This window comes from Crocodylus siamensis, chromosome 15, assembly GCF_052110815.1.
Source record: "Crocodylus siamensis isolate JL-2025a chromosome 15, ASM5211081v1, whole genome shotgun sequence".
Taxonomy (NCBI): Eukaryota; Metazoa; Chordata; order Crocodylia; family Crocodylidae; genus Crocodylus; species Crocodylus siamensis.
Genome location: NC_143409.1, coordinates 46,837,999 through 46,860,423, shown reverse-complemented (window position 1 = coordinate 46,860,423; position 22,425 = coordinate 46,837,999). Strand labels below are relative to the sequence as shown.

The 22,425-nt window shown below is 44.1% G+C and overlaps 2 non-coding genes across 2 annotated transcripts; both read right to left on the bottom strand.

The window, feature by feature from the left end:
* Positions 1 to 6,002: 6,002 nt before the first annotated feature.
* TRNAE-CUC (transfer RNA glutamic acid (anticodon CUC)) lies at positions 6,003 to 6,074 on the bottom strand. Its single transcript has one exon. It is a non-coding gene; the product is annotated as a tRNA-Glu (tRNA).
* A 384-nt stretch (positions 6,075 to 6,458) lies between these two features.
* TRNAL-CAA (transfer RNA leucine (anticodon CAA)) lies at positions 6,459 to 6,562 on the bottom strand. The gene is made up of 2 exons: positions 6,525 to 6,562; positions 6,459 to 6,504 (listed from the first exon to the last, which is right to left on the bottom strand). It is a non-coding gene; the product is annotated as a tRNA-Leu (tRNA).
* Between the last annotated feature and the right edge of the window lie 15,863 nt (positions 6,563 to 22,425).

Here is a 22,425-nt window from a genome sequence, read left to right as displayed (position 1 = left end):
GTGACAGCCTCCCAAGTCCTAGAGGCATGTGATTATAAGAATTGGTTATTTTTTAAAGGAGGAATTTCTATCTTAATGGCAGAGAAAAATTTGAAAATATGACTGAAGTATAGAGCATTTGCTCAGAAACTAAAAGGCTAAAGAAATACATGCATACACACACATAGTGCATATGTCTGCAAGCTGGTGTGTGTACGTGTATGTATATATCTATACCTATATGCAGGTATCTGAAAGGTGGTGTATATAGAGAGTTATAGATATAGATGGGGGGGGTGAGCATTTACATGTGTTTGTAGAAATTTACTAACAAGACCATAAATAATAGTGTAGAAGTTAACTATAAAGCAGACTCAGTACTTCAAGGACAGGCTGATAACGTGAATCCTAGTCGCCTTGAAGTCTGAAACAATCAAGAATGTAGCCCCCATCCCTATTAGTTAGCATGCAGCCAAAAACCAGTTTGAAACAATTAAGAGTTTTCTCACACTGACCTGATATCTTGTTTTCTTTCACAGTGGAAAATTCCCACCTACGCACGCATCTTGTCTGTAAACTATAAATCGCCTCTAACAGTTTTATTCAGGGCCTCTGAGCTTGCTCAGGGTGCCCAGCATGCTGAATAAATTTTGAGACTGACAGCGACTCTGTGTCTTTGGGAACAGCTCCGCAAGGGGTCACGAACTCCTCAACATGTTCATTTACCAAAATTACTGCAAAGCACAGATGCACATCTACGCACATATCCAGATTGCACAGTAAATATGGCAACTTATGCCAACTTGAGTGTAAATTTGATACCTGCATCATGCAGGTATTAAATTTATGCCTGATTAGTTACTGTGCAGTAACACAAGTGTAGAAACCTTACTGTGCAGTAACACTGTATACGTAGACTGACTTGGGACTAACTTTCAGTCCCAAGTCAGTCCACACACAGCATTAATGTGCTTTAACGCCTGCACATGTAGATGCCAGCCTAGTCCTGCTTACTGGGCAGTAATTTACTGGGCAGTAAATTTAAGCTGGCATAAATGCACATGTAGACACTCCCAGTGTGTATGAGAATGTGTGTGCATTCATGTGTGTATACATACACAGGCACAAACTATAAAAAAAAAAAATCTTATGCCAAACTGATGTCTATGGAGGATTTACTGGGGTGTAGAGGAAGCTGGAGTATTCTTCTTTCACCCTTTTTCATGTTTTTTTCTTTCTAGGCCTTTGAAGACTTGTGTGCAGTGACACTGCATGTCTTTCTGACACCAGAGAGAAGCTAGAATAGTTTATAATCTTTAAGGACAGGGTCACAGGTCCACCTGAGTTTAGCATCTCATTATGCTGGCATAAGGGAAAGTGTGGTCATTTCTTAAATGCTCAGAAAATAGATTACCGCCATATGAGAAAGAAAGACATACCTTACAGGAAAGTGATCATAGCATTGTGAACTCCTTAACATTTTTTCAGGGATCTCATGATTGCTAGAAATTTATTTAGAGCCCAGTGGCTGGAATGCAGTGACTGAAAAATCTCAGCTTGATTTTAAAAACCTCTTAGTCCTTAGAGTTACACAGAAAACTTTTAAAAGGTGAGGCCCAAACAGACTCTGAGCTTTTCTGCCTTGATTTGATTGTGTTTTTCACAATAATGTCTTGGTACCAGTCATTTCGCAAGCGGTTGAGTCAAAGGTGAGGAGACTGGTAACAGCTGCCCAAAAAGACTTGAACTGGAAGACAATAGGGAAGCTGAGTGGGAGAAACAAACTTATCCATCTAACACACCCCAGTCTGTGGCTGACATGTTACCGCTGCCTCTGTCTCATAGAGGAGCATAGCCCATGGTTACCCATTATGAGGTGCAAGGGTCTGCACAGCCATCATCACAGTGGGTCTAACTGGGCATTGTTCCAGCCAGCCAATCACTGGCCTCAAAGCGGGTTCCCTCATTTGAATGCCCGCCACTATATATACACAGAGCTGGGGGAAGGACAGTGGCATTTGCAGACAAGGGCTTGAGCAGAGCAGAGCAGAACTGAGCAATGGCTGCTGCCCAGAGAGGAAGGAAGAAGACCCAGAACCCACGGAGACGGAAATCCTATGGGAGGAGGCACCAGACCAAACAGGGGAAGTCCCAGCACACGCAAAGGAGCCAGATAAGACGAAAGCCAGCACTGAAGCAGAGGAGGAGCAGCCATGGGTTGAAGAGCTCCTCCAATGAGTATGACTCCAACAAGGTGCTAAAACAGCTGAAACGAGATAACAAGCTCTTATCAAACAAAGCCAAAGGGCTGATGATCAGCTTTGTGAATGACATCTACAAAAGAGTGTCCATGGAGGCCGAACGCTTGAGGAAGCAGACTCGGCGCCCCACCATCGGCCCCACACAGATGCAAGCTGCTCTGCGGGAAGTAATGCCAAAGAAACGGGTCAGGCACTCAGCCGCCCCTGTCTCTAGGAGGTCTTATTAAAGAACCATCCCTCCCCTTCCCCCAGAGCTCAGCCTGGCTGGGGTGAAAGAAAGACCAAGAGGGGAGAAGCGAGAGGAGCACAAACTAGCTACACAGATCTCTTCAAGACCTGAAACTGCCTTACAGATGACAATTATAAAGTTTACATGCTGTCCCTTTGGTGAGGGGCCTGCCTTGAAAACAGCTATTCTTCACGAGAGAGATTCCACCATGGGAGGGACTTGAATCAGGGTCTCTCACTGTAAAAGAGAAACTATCGAGACTGATTCAAAATCTGTGAATAAATGGGCTGAAAAGATTGTGAGGTGCTTTCCTGATGGAAATGAAAGTCATCTTGGCAGTCTAATAAAATACAATTTTGGCCGCATTTTGTCTGTGTTATGTGTTTCCTTTACATTAGGGAATGACAAGGGGGCGTATGGTGAATCAGAATTTAATATGGAGCTTGTGAGTTTTCAAGGATCTCGTAGTTGGGATGCAAAGGCCTTCCCAGAAATAAGCTTCCCCTTTCAGTTGGAATTGAAAGGATACACACACAATTCATGCACAGATGTTATCAACTATTGTGCAGGCAAATCCAGTACACACATAAACGGTCACTGATTTCTGCTCTGTCTAGTCAAATAACCCAGGAATTAAGTTCAATTACAAATCGAGGGCAAAAGGCCATGGTTCCCTTTTATTTATCTTGGTTGCTTCCTTCCAGTGTTACCTTACCATTGCCAATACGGATCTGTATCCAATTGGCTTTCACATACAATCCAATCTGCTCAATAAGGGCCAGGTCTCTACCCACCCTGAAGTCTTCACTAGGGTAAATAAGCCTATGAAACCTTGGCTGCCATGCTGATGATGCCTGCTCTGAAAAGAATCACAGGCTTTCCACCATCAGTGCAGCAATAATACAGGGAGCACCTCATAAAGCTCTCCCTGTAAAATGAAACTAAAGAACCAGTCAGAAAAAATAGCAGGGTTGGCACATAGGGTTGACAACCCTCCCAGATTGGCCAGAGACAACCCTACTGGAATTGGCATCGATCTCCCCGTGACTATTGAAAGCAATCCGGGAGATGGATATTGTGAACAGGTTGAACAGTTCAATTAATAACATTATGTCACGTTGGAAAAAAAATTGCCCAGAATATCTTCAGTCCAACTTGGCAACCCTATTGTCACAGCCAGTATTCTGAATGCAAAAAAATCCAATGGGAAGCAGCAAACTTCATAGGCCTAGACCTCTGTCATCCATTTCAAAGAAGTCAAAAGAGAGTGACACACCAAAGGGCACAAACACAAATACATTTTTTCCACATACCCATTACTTTCTCCAGAAGAAAGCGGTTATAAGCAGCTATTCACCTGCAGTTAAACCCTCTTCACTCCATTTTGAATGCTGTGATAAGCAGTTACTAATTGCAGGAACAGATTTCCTACCGTTTACACATCTCAGTCTGTATCTGAGTGTAGGATCTTATCCACAACCCATCGAAGACATAAAACCGATTGCAGGCCTGTGCTGAGCAAGCTGTATCCCATGTCTAGCTATATACAGGACTTTTCCCCCTGAAGAAGGGTGGCTAGGTCCCTGAACCAATTGTCAGAGAGTTGGTTAATACCCAGACCTGTCAGCAAAATCACAGCACCTCACCATGAACAAACCTTGCTTGTAGAAAGATTGCCCATCAAACACTTTGAGCATTGCTTCATTCTGTGTGTTGTCCTAGCAAATTAAGGCCATTGGGAAGATGCACAACAGCACTAAATCAGTCATTCCTTGGACAATCTGGCTTCTTAGGGCATATCTATCCTATCAAAGGACCACTATAGGGAGTACAGGGAACCATGCCCCACTCACACCACACCCTGAAATGGGAATACCATAGGCGCTTTAGCATGGTATTGGGCATGTGTCAGTGAGCTGTCCTCATACAGGCACTACTAAGGCAACTATATTACATCCATTTCAGAGTATAGCATTTGTAGAACAAGTGTGCCATGCTTCACCTGTCTTTTGTGAGCATATACCTGTCTCCACTCAGCTATCAACCTTTTTCAGGTGCAGCTCAAGGTTATTTCTGCTTCCTCAGGCCCCTCAGATGCTTGGCTATTAAGTTACGGATAGGTCCAACTATCCTACAGGTGATGAAGGTTCAGATTCAGTGGTCCTTACCACATATTCAATAGGACCTTACTCCCCAGTTTTGACCAACTGATTTCAACACAAACCTTCCTGCAGCAAAATACGGCCCCAAATATTTTGATTTTGGCTATGACGCTGAGCACCTGCTTTAGCCCAACATTTTGAGGATGTTATAGTGAAGAGACAGAAAGATTCAAGTGATCTTGTTGTTTATCCTCTCAGCCTCTTTCTCTATTCAGTAACATCAGAAATTGATGAAAATTATTCACATTTGATTCTGTGGGGCCTCCTCTGAAATATGTTATCTAATTTTACTAAAGTAAACAGAAGTATATCTAATATAAGTATATATGGTATAAGTTCTCTAATTTTACTAAAAGCATCACTAACTTTTTAGTTTTCCAAAAACACAGGCGAGTAATTTTTTCACAGAAGGAATGCGAGAGCTCCCACAGCATCACTTATACACAAAAATTACTCAGGTGTATTTTTACTTGCAGTATTGGGGCTTAAACATGTGAAATGACCTTACCTCTTTATAGCTGAGCATACATTTATTAGGGCATTTGATACTATGTTATGTAGGTACCAACCATCAGTATTATCTTCATTACTAATACTTATTAAAAGTAAAATTACTATGTGTATAATGAATTTAAAGTAATATTTAGTGTAATAATAAACAAAAAATGATGGGGACTTCCATGGGTGGATCTAGGATTTTCAAAGGGGATGGGGGATTAGCGGTAGGGTTAGGGTTGGCAGGGGTGGCATGATACATCATCACCTACAACACAAATTTTCCTCCTGTTAAACCAGAAGATTTACTAGGGGGTTACCCCTATACTATTCAAAGCAAAAATAAAGTATTGGGGTGTGAATACATTTGCTAGATTATATGCTCACTTTTAAAAATACAGCAAACTAGGCAACAATAGTCAAAAGATATTATGTTGATTGGTTTAAAAGTTTGGGTGGAGCAAGAATCAAAGGTGGGAGATGCTACTGCACCTCCTCCCTCCCCATCAGCCCCCGGGGACTTCTAAGCTATTAAAGAAGTTGCAAAGTTTTGAAGCTTGCAAAAAAAGAATTCTCCCAAGTATTTGAGCTGGTCTAATAAAGAAATATCAGATTTACACAAAGAACCTCAGCCTATGAAGCTAATGAATGCCTGTTAAACGAATTAACTTCTAGGCACCGTGTACAATCCCTTGCTTCCCCCCTCCCCATCTAAATTACAGTTGTTTGCATCTTTGCCAGGGGTGGAGGATTACTGTACCTTCCTGAAAAGAGCAACGCAACGTTGACGTCAATACCAAGCCTAATGCGCAACAGGAAAAAAGCAATGTTTTCTTATTTAAAACCTGTCCGCTTGAGCGGCAGAAGAAAAGGTGCTTCCCTGACCGGGAATCGAACCCGGGCCGCGGCGGTGAGAGCGCCGAATCCTAACCACTAGACCACCAGGGAACTTACAGCCATCCGCACAGAGAGGCCTCACCAAGCATGCGGCGCGGGCTCAGCGCTCCTTGAGTTTACAAATAGAAATGAAAGGAGCGGAGGGCAGCAGGGCGCCCCAGCAGAGGATTCCCTGCCCTCTACTGGTTCAGAAATGTCTGCTGCTCATCTACCGTTGGAGAGCAACAGAAAGCCCCCTCCGCCCCGACCTCCATTTCTATTAAATTGGGCTAACATGACAACAACTTCCAAGGGGCCGCCGGCGGCCCCCGAGCCTCAGGCAAACAACCCATCCCCCGCCGGCCTGCGACTGAGATGGGTGTCTCCCCCCGCCCCCTGCGGGGTCCCGGGGCCTGCCCGGCCTCCAAGCAGCGTGGGCGGGGCACAAAAGAGCTGTGTCAGAAGTGGGATTTGAACCCACGCCTCCATAGGGAGACCAGAACACCCGGGGGAAGGCAACGCCTTGAGTCTGGCGCCTTAGACCACTCGGCCATCCTGACACACACTAGGAGTGCACCGCCGGCCCTCATGGCGGCACCCGGGTTGGGCTCACAGAGGGAGGCCCACAGCGGGAGGCGGCAGCAGCGCCTGGCCGAGCGCAAGCGGAGCGGCAGCTCTGCTCCTTTTCCCGCTTTTCAGGCGAGCCAGCCCCATGCCCCTCGACAGCAGCCCCCCCGCTCTGATTGGTGGCTTGCGACATCATGTTTCCTGCTCGTTCAACTGGGCGCCCCTGAGGCACCGTCCACCCGCCTCCCCTCCCCTCCCCTCCCGCTGCTGGGGCAGGGAAGCAGCCGCGTGTGGAGGACCAGGAGGGGCAGCCTCGTCCCTAAGCAGCGTGTGCGCAGCTCCTCAGAAGCCAGCCCCAGGGGCAACGCCGAACTGCCAAAGCAGCCTGTGGGTCGAAGCCCTGATCCCGGGCTGCTTCATTCAGTCAGGCCTATTGATCTGGCTTGGGACATGGAAAAATTTCCTTTAAAAAAAAAAATCAGGCCTGTAACACCATGCATGCCCTGCTTTGAACTGATTTCAACTGTCCCCATTAGACCCAGTTGCAGATGTATACCTGGTCATTCACTGGGAAGTCAAAGCAGGCCGGATGGGACGCTGGTACCACGGCCACCTGGTGTGCTTTTGCCTACGACAATGGTGCATCCTAACCATGGTAGGCCCAGGTGGACCTTCCTCTGATGTATGTACAAGCAGGGAAAGTGCGAATCCCCAGAGTGATCCTTCCAGGATTGAAGCCAAGTTACTTTCCAACCTTTATCCACAAGGAGATTAAGATTAAATTAAGTTTCTGTTGCAGGGTACTGAGACGGTTGTGTCTTCTGTACCCACCTCAGGTTTTCGGCACCCAACAGTTCAAACATAGCCCTAAGTGAAATGCTTACTATTATTAACTCAGTAAGGACTTTCACTGAGAGATCAGCCTTTATTACATGCAGTCATCTGTCTCAAACTGACAAAGGCCTAGAGCAGCAAGTGTAATAATGGTAATAAACAGTCGGCCAGATTCTCAATTGGCATCACTCAGTAAAGCACCAATTAAATCAATGGTGCTGACCCAATGAATATACAGCAACAGCTAATAAAAATAAAACTAAAAAAATAAATGCAGAGGAGTGAAACTCTAGTTATTAATGGCAGAAAAATAACAATATTTGAATAAAGTCCAAGGTCCCTGAGCCTAGCAGCCTGTAGGGCTGGCATGCTTAAGGCACACCGTTTTTTGTAGCCAACAGCACTCCAGGACGGGATGTGGCCAGCAGTACCACATCCATCCATCCATCTTTGAGTCCCCAGACCAAATGATCACATGTCCATTTACAGCTGGGTCAATTAAGGACAGAGCAGAAAAGTTGTGATACCCATTAAATGCTCTCCCACCACTCTCCGTTTAAATAAGAATAGTACATTACAATTAATAATCAGCTAGGAGGCAGCAGGAATCTACTGTAGATCATAAAAATCACCCTGGCAAACTAAGACCCAAACTTTATTTCACTTCTAAGGCTCCTGAGTGGTACTTAGGCACCTAAGTGTAATCCTGTACCACCCTCTTTGAGTTCTTGAAAAACTGTTAATACAAAAAGTGCCCGGATCCTTTTCCGCACTGCTTTATATGACTTAGTTTGGAGAGTAAGACCTGTTAAGACATGTTACAAAAGTTGATGGATTACTTGGGCTTTCCTGTCCAACTTATCCTGCCAAGAGCCAAAAGACCTGAGGAATGTTACAGGGATGTACTGGGTAGCCACGTTGGTCTGAGACAAAAAAGAACTACAAAGCTCAAAAATGCTTGGTTCAGAGATGATACTTTTTATTAGACCAACTAAGAAATAGCAAAAAAAAAAAATCTTTCTTTGCAAGCTTTTGGGTACATGCACCCTATTTCGTTTTGCACAGAGGAAGCTGAAGGTGGATGTGTGTTCCTCTGGGTCCATAAGAGTTCCTGTGTGTGAGCTGCTCTTTGATGTGCAGGACAGGCAGTTTTTCTTCCCTGGTGGTGTCAGATGGCAGAAAGGCAGGGAGGTGTTGGATTTTTTCTTTCTTGTTTAGTACAACTTCCTCTATGCCCGCAGGGGACAGAACGGGTTACAGGGATCCAGTCTGAGGAGCGCCATTTCAACACAACTGAAAGGGCATTGTTCTAGCCAGCCAATCGCTGGGCACCAAGTCAGTATCTCATTTGAATATTTGCCACTTTCTGTGACTGCCACTTGTATTGAGGGCTGAGAATCGAGGGCAGAGACCAGGGTGGAACGATGGCAGCCACCCACAGAAGAAGGAAGAAGTCCCTGATTCAAAAGAAGCAGAAATCCCAGCAGCTGAAGCGTCTGCCCAAGAGGAAAACATCCCAGCTGTACCAAAGGAGGTGGAAGTCAGCACTGAAGCTAGTAAGAAGCCATGGGAAGAAACTTTCTCTCACCAGGTACATTACCACAATCATGGGCCAGCTACAGCAAGGGAACAGGCGCATGTCAGCCAAAGCCAGAGGGTTGATGAAGTCCTCCATGTGCAACCTCTATAGTGGAGTATTTACCGAGGCCAACCGCCGGAGAATGAAGAGACGTGGCTCTTTCATAGGCACCTTGGAAGTGCAAGCCGCCCTGGAGAAAGTGATGAAGGGCAACATTAATGTACCACACTGCACGACAACCTCCATCCATAGCAAGTCTAATTAGAAAAAAAAAATCCCTCCCGTTCCCCTTAGATGTACCATGGCTGGGCTTAAAAGAAAAACAACAGGGGACATAGGAGGGGATCCAACACCAGCCTCAGAGTCTCTAATGCTTACCTGATTAAAGATCTATAATTCCCTGAAAGATGATCTACAAAGCTGCCCTTTACCCCTCACTGAGTGTCCTGCCACCCAACAGCAATTCTTCATATGGGAGACTGAACAATAGGAGCAAGACAGAACCAGTACTGACATTTCCAAAACTGGAAAGGAGCAGTGGTCCTGTGGTATCCTGACCCATTAAGGCTATCGAGCATCAGTCTGGATCAGTGAAAGAGAGATTGTTCTTCACCAGAAATAAGAGAGATGGGGAATATATTAACAGCAAAGACTTTTCTCACTTGGGAGGAAAAAATCAGAAGTCATGATCCCCGAATCTATGTGAGACACTTCCCCTGGATGAACATAACAGTCTGGACCCTCTGCTCACTGGGATGTCTTTGGCTCACTGGGACATCCTTCATGGTCACAAGCTCAGCCAGTGTTTTTACAGCCTTGGAAATCAGAGATAGTTTGGGACTGGGCCAAGAGAGCTGCCATCATTCAAAACAAAAGGTTTGCCTGTGAGGTGTTAGAGAAAGGGGACACATTGAGGTCATCTTGGCATTATAATAAACAGGATTTTATCAGCATCTTCTATGATTAAGAGCTTTCTTTACACTTTTCCTTGTTTGTTTTAAAATAAAAATCCAGTCAGAGACGGTAGAGGTGTGCTAGTTAACCACTGTCATTTGGGAATACTATTATATATAAAAAGGAAGGATGAAGTAGTCTTCATCACAGAGGACAGTAATGATCATCCCCAATTCATCTTCCTACCACCCTACTTTGGTTTTGTCTGAATTAAGAACAAAGACAGACAGTTTCAGAGAAATACAAAGAGAATGAGACTGGAGAACCTGGGTCTGAATGAAAGGAGTACAAGACATGTTAGCATTAGCAAACACCGGGTGATCATCAAACTCCTGGACAGTTTTTGCAGCCCTAAATGACTTGCTGTCTCTTATATGTAGCATCTTCATGTGCACTGTACACATGATAGGTAAAAACAGGTCACACTGAGGTCCTGTAGTGGGTTAAATAGAATCCTGTTATTTTGCTAGAGTTGTTCAGGAAACTGGTTTAAAGTATATAACAAAATAATTCCTTTGCTGTTACAAGCAGCATCCACACTAAGGTGTACTGGGATTGTTGTCCCAGTAAAACCTCTGAAGAGTAAACCTAATGCAATCCTAATTCTGCATGGAGCTCCATCTGTATAAACTAATGGTTCACAACCTTTTTAGACAGAAGGCACCCCTTGGACAGTCCCAACTCTCAGTTTTTACTGATTTGTTGACTGCAGAAAAATAATAAAGCAATTTTTTAAAAATTGCATTATTATTTTTCTGTTGCAGAGAACACAGAAGGATCACAACAGGTCAAACTGTTTTTAAACACTATGGATTCCTGTTTGAAATCAGTGGGTGCATCCAGACAAGTACAGCCATATGGTATGTGGCGTCGCAAGCACGTCTGCAGCGCCACATACCATGCAGTCAGGTGTTCTCCACACTGAAAAGACACACTGCCCAGGTGTGGGTTGCTCCTTTTTTTTTTTCCATGGTTTTTTTTTGACCCCTGGATATTCTAGCTTAAATTAAATTGATATTTTTTAAGTAGGCAAAACATTTTTTCACATTTTCCCCTCATCTTCCTGTTCCCATTGGAGTTGCTCTAAGGAAGCTCCACAGACAGACCTTTTTAAACTGCAGGTCCTTCTCAGCCTTATTTCAATATAATCACTTTTAAACAAGTAGCCCCATGCATTGCTTTTTGAAAATATAACAGGATTATAGCTGATTCACCTCTCTGGGGACTCCTATATGATTAATCAGTTGTTTAAAATGCTTATTTGTGGCCTGTAAGGAGTTTAAGTGATGTACAAAATTTAAATCCTTACAAGTCAGATTAATATCACACCCAAGGAATAATTTGGACTTGATTCCAAAGTCCCTTCTAATGATATTGAGTCTAGTTATTTAAGGTATTTAGTGTTTACGGTACTTAGTGCTCATTCTAGCAGGACTCTCACTCATATGCTGAAGTTACTGCTTCCTAATTTAGATTAAAGCAAGCGCCAAAGTGTTTTGCTGCATTGTGGAACCGTGCAACCTTGCCACTGGACCAGTCTGAGATATTTTGACGGACTTGAGCAATCATGGAGGATTCAGCCCCAGGCACAGGTATTCGGGCCAGAATGGAACAACCTGATCATCCAACCTGACCTTCTGCCTAACACTAGAGGCCAAGGAGCAGTGATCTTGGGCAGGATTGTCCCTGACTGCGCAGTTGGTACTTGCTTTAGTACTAAATGACTAAGCAGTACCCGCTGGTCCTGCGCAGTCCGAGCAGCACATAGGTCATTTTTGATCCTACCACATAGTAGCAATGGAGCTATACGTGCAGCTCAGCGCCACTGCACAGTAGTGGCAGTGTCACAGTTAGTGCCTGCCAATGCCATGTCACTGTAGCGACAAGCTACATTGCCATAGAAGAACCCAGTTTCTACCAAACTTCGTAATAAAGCAATGCTCAGAGCAACCTTATGCAAGCACCTGGAAGAATAAACACCTTGCCCAACCTTTTCCTACATCGCTTGGTAAGGGCAGGGTACCTAAAGGCTCTTGGACCAGGAACCAGCTCTTTTCATCAAAATTTGTCTCTTTTTGCCCAAACTCAAACCATCCCTTTCTGGAAACGGATTCTGAGGTTGCAGTTAGCTCTTTTCAGTTATATCTAAAATATTCCTAGTACCAGGATTTGAAGCTAGATTCACAATGATATTTAGGTCTCTAAATACACAGATAGATGTCTGAGGGAGTTTTAAAAGTGACTGTATAGTTTTGCCACTGAACCCCCACCAAAAGTCAATGGAAGTTAAGTACCTGATTTATTATGCACCTATATAAAAGCCCATATATATCTTTAAGTAACTAAATGCTGCTGTAAATCTTTAATCTGACTTAAAAGCTAGGCATAGCCTAGGAATGGAATTGATATCTCTTCATAAATATTTTGATTTAACACAGAGAAGTCAAAGGACCACGCACAAGTGATTCTGTCTCTTGGTCAGGAATGACTAGGTTGGCTCTACAGTACCCGACATGAGCCAAAGGAAAGTAATTGAGAATGTTTCTCTTCTTCACAGTCTGGGAAGTCCCAAAGGATTGTAACTAACCTATCTGGGCTCCCACACAAATTCATCATCTCAGTCTTCTTGTTTAATGTGTATGACATATTAGCATTTTTAACGTGTTTATTCCCTAAGTTAAATGAAATATGTAAGACTGAAAAATGTTGCTAAAATTTTATTTTATTAGAATGCCAAGACAATTGTTTCATGTCTCTCAGGAAAGTGCCTCACATACATTTTTAATCCATCAAATCATTAATCAGCCTCAGGAGCTTGTCTTTTACAGTCAGAGATACTCAGTCCCCCCACGTGGTAGAAGCCCTCATGAAGAATGGCTGTTTGTGAAGCAAGTCCCTCAACCAAGAGGCAAGCGGGCAGGTTTTGTAACTGGCATTTTTAAGGCAATGTTAGATCTTGAATCAGGTGGATGAAGGGGTCTTTCTGGCTGGTTTGTGCTCCTTTCACTTGTTCTTTCTCTCATTCCAGCCAGGATGGGCTCTGGGGTAAGAGGGAGTGAGTGATGGCTCTCTAATTAGTCATCCTAGAGAGCATTACTTCCCGCAGAGCAGCTTGCATCTGTGTGGGGCCAATGGTGGAGCGACGGCTCTGCTTCCTCAGGCGCTCAGCCTCCACGGACACTCTTTTGTAGATGTCATTCATGAAGTTGATCATCAGCCCTTTGGCTCTGGATGACAAGCTCCGGTTGCCCCACCTCAGCTGTTTCAGCGTCTTGGAGGAACGTGAATTGAAGGAGCTTTTCTTCCCATGGCTGCTTTTCTTTAATGCTGGCTTCCTCCTTGTGTGTCTGTTCTGCTTATGTTGGGACCTCTGCTTGGCAGGAGATCTCCTCCCACGGGGACTTGTTTCCTGCTGATGCTGGGTCTTCTTCCTTCTTCTTTGGGCAGCAGCCATTGTTGCTCTGCTTGGTTCTGCTCCGCTTTGCTCTGCTCTGTTGGGCTCAGCTCAACCCCACCCCCTTGCTTACAAATACCATTGAACGTCCCCTGCTTCACTTATATATAGAGGCAGGCATTTACATGAGGTAACCAACATCTGAGACCCCCCATGATTGGCTGGCTGGAACAATGCTCCAGAGAAGCCCACTGTGATGATGGCTGTACAGGTGCATGTGCTTCATAATAGCTAAACATGAGCCTGGAAATTAAAGGGATAATTGGCAATTAGAATGATGTGGTAAACTGGATTTTAATATAATCCATTAGCACCTTAGATGACTAGAACCACTGTTTAATTCTTATTTTTCTGTCCTTATTTTATTACATTAGCCTTTATTATTTTAATTATTTTATTTATCTGGTTTTATTTTCATTTGCATTTTTAGCATACGTATTTACCTTTCAGTGGGCGTGTCTACGCATGCATTTATACCGGCTTAAATTTACTACACAGTAAGCAGGAATAGACAGGCATCTTACATGTGGAGGTGGTCAGGGACCACATGTAGTCCCAGGTCAGAGCAGCTTGCCATGTGCCTTTGTAACCACCAGGGGAAGATCTGACCACATGGCTGCCAGCACTTGGGACTAACTTTAGACACCAAGTTGAAGCCAGAGGCAGCTGCCAGCATTTGGGATTAACTAAGAAAACTTAGCTATACACTGCCTCCTCCCCATGCCCTTCGTCCTCCCCCTACTTCCCCCCCCCCCCAGCAAAATGCCAAAACTTGCAATTATGCAGCTATGTATGGGTGCCATTTAAGCACATAAAGTGAAATACCACTTAGCCTGATATGACTCTGTAATTAAAGGGAGGGCACAAGGGGTCAAGTTATGGTAGCACAGACAATGGGTAATTCAGGCATCTCCCAATTTCCAAGGGCTTGGTTTTGCAACCTAATCAATATGCTTTTATTGTGGTATGGGTGACTGGTGCCTCTTGAGTCTGGAGGGGTACCAGATTGCTGACACAGGGGAGGGAGGGAAGGGAAGAAGATCACCCCAGTGGGATCACCAAGTCAGCAGCAAAAATAGCAAAACAGGAAGTGTACTTCCGCCGGCACTTCTGGTTTCACGGCTGGCACTTCCAGCGGGTGCACAGCTGATCTCAGAGGGTGCAGATGCACCCACATGCACCCCCTATACGTCGCCAATATATTGTGGGTTGCTGAATGGGGGGTATTATAATTGTAATTTCTATGGTGTTCATTTTAATGGAAAGGATAATAATAAATCCTATTATACACAACTGTCACAAACTCCTCAGTATGCATCCATAGCAGGTTGAATTCTTCATCTTGCAGTATACTCTGGTATCACTCAAGTTACTACACCATCTCTATAAAGTGGCAGGATTCAGAGGTCGGTATGCCAGAGAGGGATACCAGTAGAGTCCAGTTCCTGAATTTCAGGTCGTAATCATGTGGGGCAGAAGAATCCCGCCCAGCCCAACCCAGGCCAGGGTTTTTGCCCAACCCAGCAAGTTTTTGCTATTCCCCTCATTTGCATGACACAAGGAACTGGCCACAGTCACATATGGTGTCACAATGGGGACCCTGGTCAAGATGCAGCTGCCTGGAGTGACAGCCCAGCTGCCCAATCAGCAGGCACATAGCAAGCTCCTCATTTGCATGCCAGCTCCTTTATTTGGCCAGCACGAGGGACAGGCAGCTGGCAATTACTGGCAGGGAGCTAAGCGGAGTGCACCCATGGTTTCTGCCCAGACACAAAAGATGGTCCAGCTACTGAGGAGACTGAAGCCCCAGAAGAATAAGCCACAGGCCGCCCCCAAGAAGAGACTCCTGCCCCAGCTGGGCCACCCAGGGAAGCACAAGCCAGTGGTGAAGCTGTTGAGCAGCCAGGAGAAGAGGCGCCACAGGAGGAATGGCCGTCCCACCCTCTATGCTTCCAAGATGCTGCGGCAGATGCAGAAGGTGCGCATGTCGGCCACTGCCAAGGGGCTCATGAAATCTTTCATGGCCAGTCTCTACAGCCAGGTCTCCATCACAGCTGAAGACCTGAGGAAGAAGAAACAGCTCCCCAGCATCCGCTCCTCGGAGGTGCATGCTGCCTTGAAGCAGGTGATGCCAAGGGAGGTGGCCAAACACTCCACCACCCCCACCAAGCCCAAGTCTACATAGAAGAACACCCCTCCCTCTCTCCTGGGTGCCGCGCTGGAAGAGAGGAGGGAGACACGCAAGCACCAGCCAAAGAGAGATCCCAGCACCTGCCAGATTAAGATGTTGCCTGAAGGATAAAGAGTTGGGTTTCCTGAGCTGCTAACCTCACACACAATTCCTCGTGCAAGTGACTGAGCTGTAGGGGAGACTTTTAGCTCTGAGCAACACTTCCTGCTGCTGCAAACACCAAACCAGCATGCTGGCTGCAGCCCAAAGAGAGGGAACAGCGACTAGATGCAAAGATTTGTCCTTGCCGGAAATGAGGGGATTGCATGTGGTGTGTTTTATCCGAGGGCCAATAGAAAATATCATCTTGCCTTTATAATAAAGCAGCTTTTCAGCAGCACCCTTTGTTCTCCTTGGTGTCTTTTCTCATGGGGGAGCGGGGCCGAAAAATTAATTTAACATGTCAATAGCAATGCAGTGTTCTCCTATGTTAAATAATAGAAGCAAAAGGCTGGATGGAGCCCCCTCAAACAATCTCTGTTTCCTCCTGTTTTAAACTTGACTATCTACCCCTCCATGCTAAAAGCAATAGTAAAAGCCAGCAGGTTAGGAGCTGAGGATTCCTGAAGCTTTCCATAAGTTCCCATAAGATTTTAAAAAGCCAGTAAGATTTTAAGGGCCTCACATCAAGGACAGGCACCCACCTGAATTGGGAGAAAAGTCACAGTCCTCCCAATTTATTACTCTTTACACTTTACCCTTCATCTAGGCCGGCAGTAGAAGTGTGTTTTTGTTTTCCCCCAGAGCTGGGTTCCAGGGCTTGCATCTGCTGAATACCGAACCTAAGGGCAGAATCCTATTTCACCATGCATGCCTAACTGTCCCATGCACAGCCACATAACTTTTCAGTTTGGGGTATTTACACTCATTTTGGGTTTCCACGTTAGCCCGCAAGGTACCGGAATTGCTTTGCACACAGACTTTTGGGAAGTAAAATGGGGAAAGACCCTTCCATGTTTCAGTTCAAAAGCCTTGTGAATTGAGCACTAGCCCAGGGAACCAAAGACCTAGATTTGGCTCCCGCCAGCCAAGCCAGCGTTGGAATCTGCAGCTACTGCTTCTCAGCAAGCCACTGATGATTGATTAGGCATTATCCAGGCTTGTCTTTAGCCCTGCTTCAGCTCACCAAGTGCATATTGACACGGAAACCCCTCCACAAATGCTATAAACCTCTTAGAGTTACTTTGTTAAGCCACGCAGAAGCTCCTGAAGAGGATGGGGTCCTCACTACCATGTGGGAAATTCCAGACAGTAAACCTCTCAGACAGAAGCCAAACAAGAGGAAAGAGAAAAAGATCCAAAGCTGGGGCTGCTTGCAGGAGAGGGAGCCAAGGGCCATGGGAGAAAGGAGGCAGTTGGAGATTCCAGTCCATGGGACTGTCCATGCAAAAAGCAGTAGCACAAGCACTGAAAGAGAAGGGTGATTGTATGTGGTGTGTTTTAGCTATAGGCAAATAGAAAATATCATCTTGCCTTTATAATAAAGCAGGATTTTTAGCAGCAGCTTTTGTCCTCGTTGTTCCTTTGGGGAAGGGTGGATTGGAGGTAAAATGTTAATAAAAACCATTACTTTCTGGTGAATAAGGAAGATAAATATCATATATCCTTTAGTCCTTTTTTTTGGCTAATGTTTAAAAACAGATTTCTTCCCAAACGCACTGAGAGTGAGCAAATAGAGCATCATTGCCCAACAGAGGGTCAGTAGTAGTTTTAGGCCATTCAGAGCAAGAAACTTCTATTGATTTTTCCATCAATATGAATGTAACTCCTAGATTCCTCTGCATATATTCCTTTCCACACTCTTGCCAGCTGGGTGTTGACTGATTTTTTTATTGGAAGTCCTACTTTTGCTAGAGAATCAGAGGGCGAGGAGGAGACACAATCTGGGGTTGATAGGAAAGAGATTTGGGTATCTTCAATACCTTAATAGCATGTCCTGCTCAAAACACTTCACAACCTTAGCTCCACTCCATCCTCTCCACACACATAATAAAACTGTAAGAGCTGCATAGTCACATTTTTAGGACTCTTGAAGAAGATAAGCCATAGACAGCACAGGGAGGCCTTCTAGAAAGTAAAGCATGTAACTGTGGAAAAGGCCCTTCTGTTCTATACTGCCGAGTCCCACACATGCATTAAAACATATCATATTCAGTATTTCAGGGACTGATGACAGGTCATGGGCAGCTGAGCTCCATGCTTCTCCAGAAGGAGGTCATGAACTAGAGAGATCTCTACAAGGCTTATATCCTTTCTCACCATAAAGCCAGATCACTTAGAAGCCCAGAAATAATAGAATAGTCATCATCAACAGGGATGGCAATCCCTCGATTCGAGGATAATCTCTACCATGGCTCATTAATCGGTCTTGAGGTGACGTAAGAGTCCAATCCTTGATCCATACTGTTCACTTCCACCCTCCCAACAAGACTTTCCAAAAAAGCAGAGTTTAAGAAAGGTGACTTTTTCAGCTGGAGCTAAATTGCCATTTGTTTCAGGGTATTAGGTAAGTGCTCTCCCATGGGGCCTGCTATCATTTCCGATCAGTAACAGCTATGGATTCACAGTAGCTGTAATGAATAGACGTTTTGCAAGTGGCTGAGGAGAGCTTATCCTGAGGGCTGTGAATCTAGGCTGAAAATGTGGGCCCCTTTTGAAGAAGTCTAGGATGTGCTACATTTATCTCACAGCCAATCTAAGACCATTGGGAATCATTTGTGCTGAAAGATGGCCTGTTCTTGTCTTTGTGCTAAGGCAGAAATGACAGTTTCCTTGGTATTATAATAAAGTAGCATTTTATCACTTTGTGTTGTTGTTTAGGGCATTTTTATGCCTTGGGGACTAATAATGGGTGGGGGTCATATCTTTAGTCTCTAAAACACAACTCCTTTGAGTTCCTTAAGGCAGGGACTGTTTCTTCCCCTTGTTTCTTGTCTTTTTGTCACAGTACCTAAGGGAAGAGATGGAGAGGAGGCAACTTGGTACCACTACAATAAAAATAATAAACAGTTACTGGCTTTAATTCAATCTACCCCAGGGAAAAAAAAAAGACTTTTAGGGCTGTTCATATCTAGTGTCCTAAACGCAGTGGGGCTTTTAAACATTCACTTCGGTTCTCTTCCCTTTTTTTGTCAGTGATTAGAAGTAATATCCAGTCAAAGATGTCAAATACACTGAAGGCCTCCACTGACCTTTGGAGTCCTGAAAAGCAAAGAGGCAAGTTTCCAGCATTTCTATAGTTAGGTGTGAATTTTGAACTAGTTTAGTTATGACAGTACAAAAACCACTGTGGACTCTCTTACTTCTGTTTAAACTAAGCTGATTTCAAATTAGTTGATGTGGTATGAAGAATTTTAAAACAAAGCAAGGTCTACACTACAAAGTTTTGCAGGTACAGCTATGTCAGCTGGGGAAATGAAAAGACCACAGTTATGCCAACAACTTCCGCGGCTCACATTTTGTAGCTGTGACAAAAGAAAAGGTTTTGCACATGTGAAAAGCAAGGGTTTTGGGGGTGACTTTTTTTATTGGAGTAAGCGCATCATTGGGAGAAATGTTAGACAAGCTTTTGGGCACGAAGGTGTAAAATCCCTCTGGACTATACAACTGGTCCAATAAAAGACATAAACAAAAAAACAAAAAACAAACACACACACAAAATAAAAAAGAAGCCTTGCTTCTCCCATATTTCCTGGACCATCATGACTACCACAATACTCCAACCCCACAGTAGGCTTAGAATAGTCCCATGATTTTCAACCAGAGTGCCTTGCGATCCTTTCAAGAGTGCTGTGGGGTGCCATGTAACTTTACCATGACTCATGTGCAGGCATAATTCACAAGATAAACCCAGAGATTTCATATAGGAATCCAGTGTTAAAAGCATACTGACCTGTTGTGGTCAAAAATCTTTGCAAAAGAAGAATTGCTCTATTTTTCTGCAGTCAACAAATGAGTGAAAACTAAGAGCTGACATTTTCCAAGGAGGCTTCAGGTCTATCAAGGAGTGCCTTGAGTCTAAAAAGCTTAAAAACCACAGCCATAGTCATTTGGAAAGGTGTCTGCCAGCAGAAAAACACCCATTTTCCAGTATTTGGTATATGTCCACTAGCAAGCTCCGCCAGTACTGGCACAGGATGGGCTTTGTGATACGAAAGAGCTCTTCAGTCAAAATGAGTTGCTATGAAACCAAACTAAGAGTGTTTGAGGTCTTCACAGTCTTAAACAACTGGCTGAACTAAAAAACCGTACGTGCAAAGGCCTTAATCAAGTTAAAAATCTCAAATCCAGAGCTTGCCTAACCATACTGAGGGCCAGTCACACTACAGTCTTATCCAGTGGTTCATAGTGTTTTTAGATTGATGATCTCCTATCTGTATAGAGTACATTTATTCTTAGAGCAGCCTTTGGTGTGGAGGATCTGAAGTTACTAAGACTAATTTCTGGTGCTCTGTTAGGGTCATATTAATGGCAACTCTTTTATTTTTTTCATGGGATCCTGCATGGAGCCATCTTCTGTTGTCCCCTTATTTGATGTGTACGTAAAGATATTAAGAGAAACCAGGAGATGTTTTGGGTTAGACAAGCCATCAGGTTTTCATCAGATTCAGATGTCCCATTTCCCAATGTTCTCTCAGGGCTGGATTTTTAACTGGGATGTGTCAGCGTATGATCACTGACTATAATGGAGTCATACCAGTTTACAACAGGAGAGGGCATGGCCCTTGCTGTACAGAAGTGATGGGAGTTGAGCCAGATTTAGCTTGATGGAAGCAAGACTTAGGTACATTTTAATAGCAATGGAGATCAGAATGGAGTAACTACAGAGAAATGTGGCTGTTCATTCCACATAGTGGCAGTCCCTTATTTGTGAGTGATTTAAAATGTAGAGCCAAACAATTAGCTAACCATCAACTGCTAGGTGACACTGGTGGTCTAACAATTTATTTGACTTTTAATCTGTGAAGAGAAATGAGGTGCAAAGATAAGATGGGACCCTTTTTTTCCAAGAAATAAAGACCCCAGAACACCTGGTAATTTTAAATAAATGTTGCCCTAAAATTGATACCAACACTATTTCCTGTGATAAAAGAAACACATAACACAATATATGTTGCTAAATTTCTACTTTATTTGAATGCCAAGATGACTGTTTCATTTCCCTCAGGAAAGCAGCTCACATCCAATCCTTTCAGTCCATTTACTTGCAGATCTTTAATTAATCTCAATAGTTTCTCTTTTACGATCACATGGTGGATTCTCTCTTGTGAAGAATGGCTGCTTGCAAGACAGTTCCCTCAACCAAGGGGCAGCATGTAAAGTGGCATCTTTAGGGCAAACTTAGGTCTTGAATCACATGGGTAAAGAGGTTTTTCTGGCTGGTTTGTGCTCCTCTCTCTTCTCTCTTATTGTTCTTTTTTTAATCCCAGCCAGGATGGGTTTTGGGAGAAGAGGGAGGGGTGGTTCTTTAATGCGATCTCTTAGAGACAGGGGTGACTGAGCACTTAACTCGCTTCTCAGGCATCACCTGCTGCATGGCAGCTTTCACCTGTGAGGTGGTCACAGTTTGGCAGCGACTCTGTCTTCTCAGGCGTTCGGCCTCAGTAGATACCTTTGTGTAGATGTCATTCATGAAGTTGATCATCAGCCCTTTGGCCTGGTTTGATAAGTGCCTGTTGCCCCGTTTCAGTTGTTTCAGCATCTTGGAGTCATATGAGTTGGGGGAGCTCTTCTTTTCATGGCTGCTCCTCCCACGTTTCCGCACTGGCCTTCCCCTTGCTTGCCTCTTCTGTTTTTGCTGGGAGCTCCTCCCGTAGGAGTTCTGCCTCCCTCGACTTTGGGTCTTCTTTCTTCCTCTCTGTGAAGCTGCCATTGCTCTATTCTGCTGAGCTCTGCTTTGCTCTGCTCAGTTCAACCCCTTTGCCTGCAAATGCCACTGTCTTTCCCCCAGCCCTATTTATTTATAGTGGCAGATATTCAAATGAGGGAACCCGCTCTGGGGGCAATGATTGGCTGTCTGAAACAATGGCCCAGCAAGGCCCATTGTGATGATGGCTGACCAGAGCATGTGCCTCATAACAGGTTACCACGGCCTATTTCCCTTTTTATGGAAATGAAGAGACTGGCAATATCCTGCCTCCTCTTGGCCACTGGCAGAATGACTCTTAAAATAAGGCTCATATGGCAAATTTAGGGCATTACAATACATTGTGACTGAACCTGTGGTCACATATAAATGATTGTTTATTGTTAGTTAATATTACTTACGGTGAATCTCACAATGTTCTTTTTTAATATACCACTGCTACCATCATTTGTAATATTGTAATTTCATTATTATTATTGATATCGCTATGCTTTATGTTTTTATTATTGTTTATGTTCAATATATAATGCTATAAGACATTGTGCCTATATTTAAAATTTGAGGTTGAGATGTTCAGATCCTTATAGGATATAGATGCCTCATTCCCATTCATTTTAATGAGACTTGTCTGCTCACATCCTTCAGTTTCAAAATCTCAGCCTACGTTAGTATCTGAACCAAGTGTATTATTTAAAGAGAATGTGTAATGACTCATCCGTCGAAACAACTAGCCCTGAAAATGGATGATGCTGGAATGTGGGGCCATAGCTGACTGTTGCTAAGGGCACATATTTTTTTTCTTGCACCCAAAAGTCTTCTAAAAGATATTAGGTGACATAGCAAGTGAGTTAACAAAATAGCAGGATGGGGATCTGGTTTGGTTAGACAAAATACACCTGTAAATATATTTAATAGATATAAGTTGTTACCATCACACCT